Source organism: Cyprinus carpio, chromosome B1, assembly GCF_018340385.1.
Source record: "Cyprinus carpio isolate SPL01 chromosome B1, ASM1834038v1, whole genome shotgun sequence".
Taxonomy (NCBI): domain Eukaryota; kingdom Metazoa; phylum Chordata; class Actinopteri; order Cypriniformes; family Cyprinidae; genus Cyprinus; species Cyprinus carpio.
This window is the reverse complement of record NC_056597.1, coordinates 17140782-17150893: the sequence shown is the minus strand read 5'-3', so window position 1 is coordinate 17150893 and position 10112 is coordinate 17140782. Positions and strand designations below refer to the sequence as shown.

General features: G+C 34.8%; 1 long non-coding RNA gene across 1 annotated transcript; it reads right to left on the bottom strand.

The window, feature by feature from the left end:
* Window positions 1-601: 601 nt before the first annotated feature.
* Window positions 602-6159, bottom strand: LOC109061428. Its single transcript, XR_006153742.1, has 4 exons — window positions 5785-6159; window positions 3931-3998; window positions 3745-3846; window positions 602-1349 (listed from the first exon to the last, which is right to left on the bottom strand). It is a non-coding gene; the product is annotated as an uncharacterized LOC109061428 (long non-coding RNA).
* Between the last annotated feature and the right edge of the window lie 3953 nt (window positions 6160-10112).

Here is a 10112-nt window from a genome sequence, read left to right as displayed (position 1 = left end):
ATGACCACGACTCATGGAGGAAAAAGACAGGAATACACACAGCTCAACACGACATGTCTGATCACGTCTAAATCCTTACTTGACCTTGTGTTTTCAACTCGCAGATCAACTTAAAACTTTCCTCTCATATTTTAAGGGGTTCTACAAAACAATAGCCTCAAGCCCCTTGGTTACTGTTGCTAGGTTTGAAAGAACATCCCACAGGACTGATTTTTAAAAAAAAAAAAATTCTGTAAAATTAGCATATTAACTGGTAAATACTACTACTACTACTACTACTACTACTAATAATAATAATAAATATTAGCCATTAAAAAAAAAGTGGCAATTATTGTGTGGCCACTAATCAAAACGTAAGACTCAAATGCACATCAACTTGGAAGCTAGAAAAAAAATTAGCCTAATTAAAAACAACATAATTAAATTAAAAGTGCTGTATACATACATTTACCATTGAGTTGATCAAAAAACTAGATAAAAACACACAGAAAAGTCCTTGGGTGTGACAGGAGTAAATGTAGCTGTCTTTATTGTTATAATTGCATTCATTTGGGATGGTTTATTTTTTGCTTGTTTTTGGATTTGTTTTTGGGGTTTTTTAAACTATGCAAACACACAGGTAATCCATTTAAACATATGATTGATTAGCATGTCAGACAACTTGGTGACTAGTTGCTAAGGCAAGGAAAAGTTTTCAGTTAAGGCAGTGCTTAGTGAATGAAATTCACAATGAAACTAGTATCTTCTCTTCTGCATTGGGCAGGCTCTCCTCGTTAATGAAATTGCTATATTTTCCAGCTTGTGCACTGGGTTGCATTGGTTATAGCTTGTGGTGGCAATTATAACTTCCTGTTCTAATGCTATAAAAAGCATGTAACCCTTAAACAGACTTAAAATCACCATCTAGAGAAAAATAAATCTAGTAGATTATAGGCAGTAGAGTGTATAAAATGTCAGTAATGTTAATGGGAGAAGAAAATAAAAAACCCACGGCATAAACCTGTTAAGCATTATACAGTCACTAAAATTACCTGTAAAGCCCCATAATGTCTGAAACTGTCACTGTATTTTTATGGTAAAGTTTTGTGACCACAGCTACCAAGAAACAAAATAAAAATAAAATAAATAAATAAAAGTTCACAGTAGCTTCCCTAATCCCATTCTCCTCCTTCCCATCTCTCTTTCCTTGTCTTTCACTCTCTCTCTGTTGGTATCAGGTCCACAAGGTGATGATCTGTTTCCAGCTCTTGCCAGACAGGAGTCTCCAAGAGGATATCCCTCTCATTACACACACGCTGCAGATGCAGACACACAACACTCAACATCACTAGAACTCTCCCCAGGAGAACCTGATGAAAAACGAGAGAAGATAACTGCTATACTGAGACGAATGAGGGAGGGATAGCAAGGACAACAGAAAGGGTGAGTGAAAAAAAAAAAGATAAGAAAAACACAATGTTTAAAGTATAAGCTTTTTGTAGAAGCAATCAAAATTACTTGTTGCTTCTTTTCTTACAATGAATGGTGAGCTTAGCATTCAGAAGGTCAGAAGGGTTCAAAAGGGCAGAAAGAAAAGCTGTATTTCATAGAAGTAAATTATTTAAGAACTGTTGCACTACATTCCCAGTGATCGGAAGCCATTCAAAAGCTTTGTGGGAGTGATATTTTTAATGCATAATCTTTCACTCCAGTAAACTTAATTGCTACAACCGGATAACTGGGTCATTAACCAGACAAACTGATCAGTCTGATTCATGAACAAATCATTCAGAGTGGTTTAGTGAACCAGATCAGCTGATTGACTGCAAGGATCCAGCATAAAATAACTATTTCTCAATCAGACATCTCTATTTCTCTAATCAAAAGGAATTCTAGTGTATAAATGAAGACAGTTTCAGCCTGTTTTAACAGATGGCTATTGTATATGGACTACTTTTATTATAATTTTAATGTTCTTTTGCATCTGTTTTTAACCTTGAAAGTGCCGTCCCTTTTGTAATTGCATGGAGCGATCAGTGCATTTTTTAAAAAACTTTCTTCTTTTGTGTTGCACAGAAGTCGTCACAGGTTTGGAAGGGCATGAGGGTGAGTAAAATATGACAGAATATTCAATTTTGGGACAACTATTCCTCTGAAAGGACAGAATAGTCATAAATCGGGCTGAGAGGGTACTGGAAAGACAATGGAATGAATGGAGAGGATGAAAAAGACCTGATAGATAGAGAAAGAAAAAGGCAGAGAAAGAGAATGCAAACAGAATTGTCCTCATCGTTCAGTTCTTGGCAGTACATTCCCTCAGGATACAAGAAAGCTAGAGAAGAGAGGAAAATGGAGACTCACAGACACAAAAGCTAATATAATGTTTTGCTTTCTTTTGTTTTTATTGTCTGACATTTTTTCCTTCCCCTTGTTTTTCCCTACTCTGAACAGGAGCTGCACCTTTGACAGACATTGATTTTTGGAAGAACAGACAGATGAGACCCACTGTAGGAATGCAGCCAGGAAAGCGAGAGAGGAAAGGGATATGGGAGACAAGAGGGAGTGAGACAAGAGTTTGTTTGGTGAAAGCAAGACAAATCATCCAGAATGAAGGATCGTTAATGCTAGGCACCGGCATATTAACACAAGGATATGGAATAGGTCAAAACTGAGGTGAAAAGTCAAACAAGGTCACCTCTATTTTTTTCTTAAATGACTATAAAGGGCATTTTGGGCTTCAAAATTGATGCATCAGCTAGAAAAGAGGTCTTCAAGGCCAAGAACATTTGGAGGATAGAGATGCAAGGACTCTGTTACAAGCTGTGTGCTGGATTTTATCCTGGCCTATAATATGTACAGGTATGTACAAGGTATATACATTACATATGATGCTTACAATGATTATTTTAATAACTTTTCAACACTGATGTAATAATCTCTCAACCTGGGAGGGACAATTAAATATTTAGCATAAATGTAGCTTCCTAACTGCAGCTTTGATGTAAGTTAACTAATACTGTATTTTTGCTAAGAGCATATTTTCATTTTCAAATAAAAGATTTGAGATAAAAAAAATTAGTGGACCCCTGCTGTACCGCCACAGTGTCACCAGAGTAGTTTTAGTTAATAATTCTTAAAATTATGCTAACATATTCTCTGTGGTTGTTTGTGTGTTGCTATGCAGTTGCTAGGACATCTTTACAGTAGTTTACTAGTTGGGCTTACTGCCCAGGGGCTTCATGTACCTTGTTCAATGCAAGTCTATGACACTTTTGCAAAAATCACAGACCGCTTCAAAAAGTAGTAACACATCCTACAACAAAACCCAAAGACTGTAAGCAGTGGTGCTTGCCTTAGCATAAAAAAATGCGAAGAAAAACCTGCAGATCTGAAGTCATATATCATAAACACATTATCTGATATGAAAGTGACCTGCAGAAGACAAACACACACACACACACACACTATAAACACACCAAAAGGGCATCATGGATGAATAATTATTCTTTTATCAAGTACTGATATTATCAGTTTATTTCCTCTATTTGTGACATTCACCAACTAGGATAGGGGCCACACATTTTTCACCAGTCCTTCTATTGGCTGCTCATTATATTTTGAGTTCTTAGGAAAAGCTGAATATTGTCCAAGTTTCTCATCTCTGAAGACCTACTGAACCTGTTCCAACACTTACGCTGCTCAAGTCCAAAAGTTACTTTCAGAACTAAATTTAAACTCAACTCCACACAATTGAACGCGTCTTACCTGACAGCAACACACATGCCATCCTGCTACTGTCATCTCAGTATTGATTGGTCATATGGGAATTCTCCATCAGCCCCTTCCTGTCATCTGCACACACCTGGCCTGACACAAAAAAAGCAAAAGGTTACCATTTCTGTTTATGCTCAATTGTCTTTGTTGTACACAAAAGTAGAGCAAGCTCCTTACAGCTGTGGAGGAATCGTTGTAATGAGTCCATCTGGATAGCAGACACAAGGCTGCAGGGTGAACAAGGACTGCAGATTGAGAAAACACACACAATCAAGTATGTGCACACAAACACACACTACAGAGCTACCAAACACTCATAGGTCTGCTTGAGAGCACGCACACTCGGTTATCAATCACACACATGTCTGTTATAGCACAGACAAACAAATGTCAGAGCTGACAGCAGCATGGCCAGGTTACTCATCAATCAGACAAATAATGCACTGCTTCACGGATCAGATACCTGGATGAGAACACTTCAATGGTTCCTACAACTGGAAATACAGCGTTTGAGATTCCTGATGGGTTCATGATCTTAAAGGTGGTTTTATTCACATTTAGCTGCATGTATAACAGCTCATAATCATATAGCTGCCTCAGATAAATGTAGAATGTCTATCTATCTATCTATACACAGACACACTATCATTCATATACACATATATTAATCATTCAGAATAAGGCCAGTAAGATGTATTAAGCAAATAAATATAGGGTCAGTTTTGATTTCATGCCAACTAGGGTTGGGTACCATTCACTTTTTAACTGGTACCTGAAATTCGGTACCAGTACCCAACAGTACCTTTTTCGGTACTAACAAAAACATTTATTCAGTGAACAAAAGATAAATAAATAAATAAATAAATGCAACAATGTCCAAACCTCTTAATTTCTACATTTTTATTTATTTATAAATATTACACACTAGATATTTGCCAACTCTAAATGTATACATTCTAATAGATTAGAGACTAATTAATGTTTTTTCAGCAGCATATTGCCTAACATGTATTTGTTTCCTCAACCTGACACATGAAAACCTGTAAGAGAAAATAAGCATTTATGGAACTGGACACTGGACTTTTGATTTGTGACCCTATAATTACTGACCACTAATCTCAATCCCTCATGAATGCAACCTACAGTATATTGCACTGTTTAACATTTGCAACTTGCTGTGAGACGTTTTTTTTTTTTTTTTTTTTAAATATATATATACATATTGCAGCCTGAGACAGCATGATACTTAAAGTAGTCTACCCACACATTTTATTTCTATTTATTCAATATATGTTATTTTATTAACCTCCAAAAAAAGCCAGGTTCTCTTTTGAAAGAAAGAAAGAAAGAAAGAAAGAAAGAAAGAAAGAAAGAAAGAAAGAAAGAAAGAAAGAAAGAAAGAAAGACTCTGCTGAGTAAAAATTGATCAGAGAAAGGTGTCTACTTTAATAACAGATTGATACAAAATACAGAGAGAGAGAAAACCCATGCAACACAGTCTATTTGAGCTCTGTACAAGCAGACATAAAACACAAACCCTTCTACTCAAAAACCCAGAGGGAGCTGAGAGACAGTTTTGCATACGAGCGCAGTCACAGCTCCCATGTGGCATTGACAGAGCGCCATCTGCTGGTGACAGCAAACAAGCCATGACCTCCCATCAGCACAGACACTGCCACTGATTGGTAATACAAAATTGGTGAAAATAATACAACGGCTGAATATATTACACTAACATATGTAATAAATTTAAATGCTCCAAGCAACTTGTATTGCTTCCCCCCCGCCATAATACTGATTTTGAAAATAGAACTGACTGGATACACTTCTAGTAGGCTATTGTAGTAGTAGCCTGTGCTACATGACCAGGATCATCGGCGAACTTGATCTCTCTGCCCCGAGTGACCCAAATGTGCTGACAGGTGAATGAATCCATATTCAAACAGCCCTTGCCCTTGCTGGGTCTCATTCACTAATAATCGATTGCAAGTGTTCTCACTTGTGTGTATACGTGCATAAATGTGTCCTTACCTTCGTTTTTAATGTTTGATGAATATGGATTATTTTGAATAAGGGAACGCGTGCCCGCCGTTTTTAATTAGCAAAACGTGGGCGTCGCTAAGGCCTCAGCACAGAATTTTGTCTGGAACTGCCAGGGAGTTGAAAGTAACTCTAGTGGGAGTTAACTAGGTAAATGTTGGTTATTGTTACTCTGTCGTTTTGTAGAATTAGGTTGGGTAGTTAATAAACTGCTTGTTAAAATCTATATCGCTCTTCTCACACAACCATGCTTATTAGCATAGGCGGAGATAGGGGTGGGGCCATAGATGCTAAATTCTGATTGGCTCAGAATAACAGTCTTGGAAAATGGAGAGGCCAAACATGTTTGCGCGCTAGCATATTCGTTTACATAATAGACAAGATATACAAAATATTCTATATAGCCTACCTTACGTTAAAATGTAAAAAAAAAAAAAAAATTCCCCCCCAAAAAAATACAGATGATGTTAAAATAAGGATTAACACTGAGGAAATAGAAAGAGTGGAAATACATTTTTGGGTGTTATAATTGATCATAAATTAATTATGTTGGAAACCACATACAAATTTTGTTAAAACAAAAATTTCCAAATCCATTGCAATATTAAATAAAACAAAACATACTTTGATTGAAAATACATTATTTATATTGTATTGTGTGCGCATAGTTCATACATTACTTATTGTGTGGAGGTGTGGGGTCATACATATAAAACTAATACAAATTCATTATATATGTCTCAAAAAAAAAAAAAAAAACTCTAAGAATTGTTAAACAGGTTGATTATTACGAACCCACAAACAAATTGTTTATTAAATTACATGCGTTAAAATTTGCTGCTTTAGTTGGTTTATATAAAGCACAGGTAATGTACAAAGTTTACAATAATTTACTTCCAAATTGTATTCAGATGCTGTTCAAAATAAGAGAAAGTCAGTATAAACTAAGAGGAATGTATATGTTTAAAAAAGTAAGGGCAAGAACTGATGCTAAAAATAGGTGTATATCTAAGGGGTAAATCTATGGAATAATTGTGATAAGTAATTAAAATTATGTAATTCACTTTGCAAATTTAAGAAAAAGTATAAAAATATGGTGTTAAATAATTATATGACTCATTATCAATGAATTATCTAAGTATTATTTAACATATTGAAGTAATAGTTGGAATGTGTATTTCTGTAATTATATATGATCGTAATTAAGTAGCCTATGTATATTTTTAGAAAAATGTATTATGTAACTCTTGTTTATCTTGTATTATCGAATCTAGTGAAAAAGTGGCGTACATCGGTTAAATATGTATAAAGAGTAGGCTTAATAAGCAAGGCTTCTGCCTACACCTTTTTCAGAAATTATGTTCATTTATTATTTATGTTTTTTTTTTTTGTTTTTTTTTTGTGTGTGTGTGTGAAAATTTGTCTGTAAGGACCGAAATAAACAGAATTAAATTGAATTGAACTGAAAAATTATGCGAGGGAACATTTTTCATGAATTTATTTATTATTAAAAATAATAAATTACATTTATTTAATTAGGAACATTATTTAATTATATCATACTGATTACAAAGATTTGTCACCTTGTCTTTTTTACTGACTTGAAAAGAAATGGAAAGGACAACTGGCCTTCTTTCAGTAAAATCCAATTACAAATCGAAGCATCGAGACACATGTTAAATCCTGGTGTAAACAGCAATCTGTTTTGGCTGACACCAAGACAGATGTTAATACCAGGTGTAAACAGGGCCTCTGTCCTCTCACTGTCCCTGTTTTTGCTTCCATCCTCTCACTATCTCTGTCTGGCTCTGTTCTCACACCATCTCTAGGGAGGCCATGTATGTGTGGAGTGTTATGATATGAGAACTCATTTTCCTAGTTCCAGTCAGCACAGGGAGACATATATCCTCCCTAATATGTACTGCGTGTTATCCTCCACGGGGCCCCCCATAGGCCTCCATGGTAATTTCCATAGCGAATTCATCAAACACGGCAGAGAAAAGAAAAGGATAAAGTCAATTCATTAGCCAGATATGATGACAAATACCTCTTTAGTGAAAGAGAAGGAAATTCTCATTAAAAGCTCAGGTGTGTGTGACTAAACTGAAGGAGTCTAGAGAGATGTTCTACACATGTAAAACGTCTGTGGTTACTGAACTTTCAGCAGCTGCTCTTCAGAAATCATTCTAATTATGCTGATTTAGTGCTCAATATACATTTTATTATTTTTTTTATTTTTTATCATTATTATCAAAGTAGAAAACAGTAAGAATAAGAATGTATATCTGTGGGGTTTTAGCCTTCCATTTGGATGTAAAATATACTAATACATAAATATATAGACCTACTGGAATAAATATTCCATAGTTGTTGCTGCCAAGGCATTCAGTTAGAAAGCCCCACTAATAATCCTCACTTATAAATTATAACATCTAGAATAACACCAAATATATTACGAATTTTATGAACTGCACTATTTGGAAAATATATATGCATCATACCTACATAATCAAATCAAATTGAAATCAATCCTGACCAGCATCCAGAATTTATGATGCATCACATCATTTAGTGAAAAATCAAATCTGAACTGAATTGTTGTCAAAGCAAACCATTTGCATCCTGTTGGATCGTGAACACTTTCTCAGTGTATGAGTACAACGACATCTGACTGTAAACAGAAGAAAAGCACAAACACTTACCATTTCTGAAGTTTATGAAATTATAGCGCACGTAAAAATTCCATTATACACTCCATTATGCAAATAGTGCTTCAGTAAATATGATTCGGTAATGTGGCGTTAATCTCTTTTATGCATGCCCATGAAGCACATTACCAAACATTAATAGCACCAATTCACGATTCACAACATGTGATCTCTCTCTCTCTCTCTCTCTCTCTCTCTCTTTTTACTGAAATGTGGAATTGTCTCAGGTTATGAATACTGATTCTTGCAGAGTGGTCACGGTTTCTCATAGACCAATGTAATGTTATCTAGCAACTATTCTACCTGCAGTAATGCGCATGAATAATGTATATGCTACCTGTGGAAGGTAGTTGTAGAGCCACATTAATGTGTGCTAATAGATGATTGTGGTATTTACTGAGATGCAGCATCTTTGACATCATTAAATCTGAGAGGATGGTGACAGTTTGTTATTGTTTTTTTTGTTTTTTTTTTCACTTGATACTTTGAAGAATACTGCACAGTATATTGGGATATGATACATAACTTATAAAAGGTGTGTTCTATAATTCTATAATTTAGCTCTATATTTTCAATTTGATCAATTTTATAATTTGAACAGTTCCAAATAATAGGCATACCTATAAATAGCATAAAAAATAAAATAGCTGTAAATAACATATGGTCGCCTAATGAAAAGTTCACGACTCATGATAAATAACGAATGCAATTACACAGGCAACATAGACTGAAAATGCTACATTTTATGTCTGACTTGAATAACTGTGCAAGGTCATAGGCAGGGTTACAAAATATACACCCTAAGTGCATGCATTATTACACTGAAATAAACACTGTTATCAATATAGCCTCATTTAGAAGCCAGAGAACGTTATCAGAAAGACTGACCCTTGGTAAAAAAAAAGAAAAAAAAAAAAGAAAAGTTAATTCACTTTGTTTATTTTTTATTATTTTTTATCATTATTCTTTCAGTTTTTATTTCAATCTTAGTTTAAAATAATAAAAATAAATAAAATCTAAATCTGCAATAGTATTATCAGTCAGTTTGAACACAGATACTGCAGTCATGTCTAGTGTTGCACTGATATCAAAATTTTGCATAAAAGTCTCAAATAATACTTTCTTGCACAAATGTTGTGTAACATTACACAAAGTTCTTTTCAGAAGAACAACTGAGATGCAACACACTTCAATATTTCCCCATGTCTTCTCTATTGTGTGAATCCGAGAAACCAAAGCGTGTTAACAGAACACAGATACCCACAACCCGCAGCCATAAACACAAATACACACTCACACCCTATAAATTTGTATTCCCCACACTTGAAGTGTTAATTAATAAGAACGTGACATGACTGCAGAATTTATTTGTTGATTTAATTAAGCATTGGTGTGAAAGTATTGGCTCTGGTATATGGCAGCTGTCTGGACATCTTTCTAGAGACAAAATCACTCACATTGACTGAATACAAAATAATTTAATCTTCTGTGTGATGCGACCGCAAAGAAATCGCAAAAGTAGGAAATTAATAATAAATCAAGTTTATGCTCTTTTTGCTCTACTTTCAGAATTTCTAGACCTGGCTATTGCCTTTGACACAGTGAATAGCA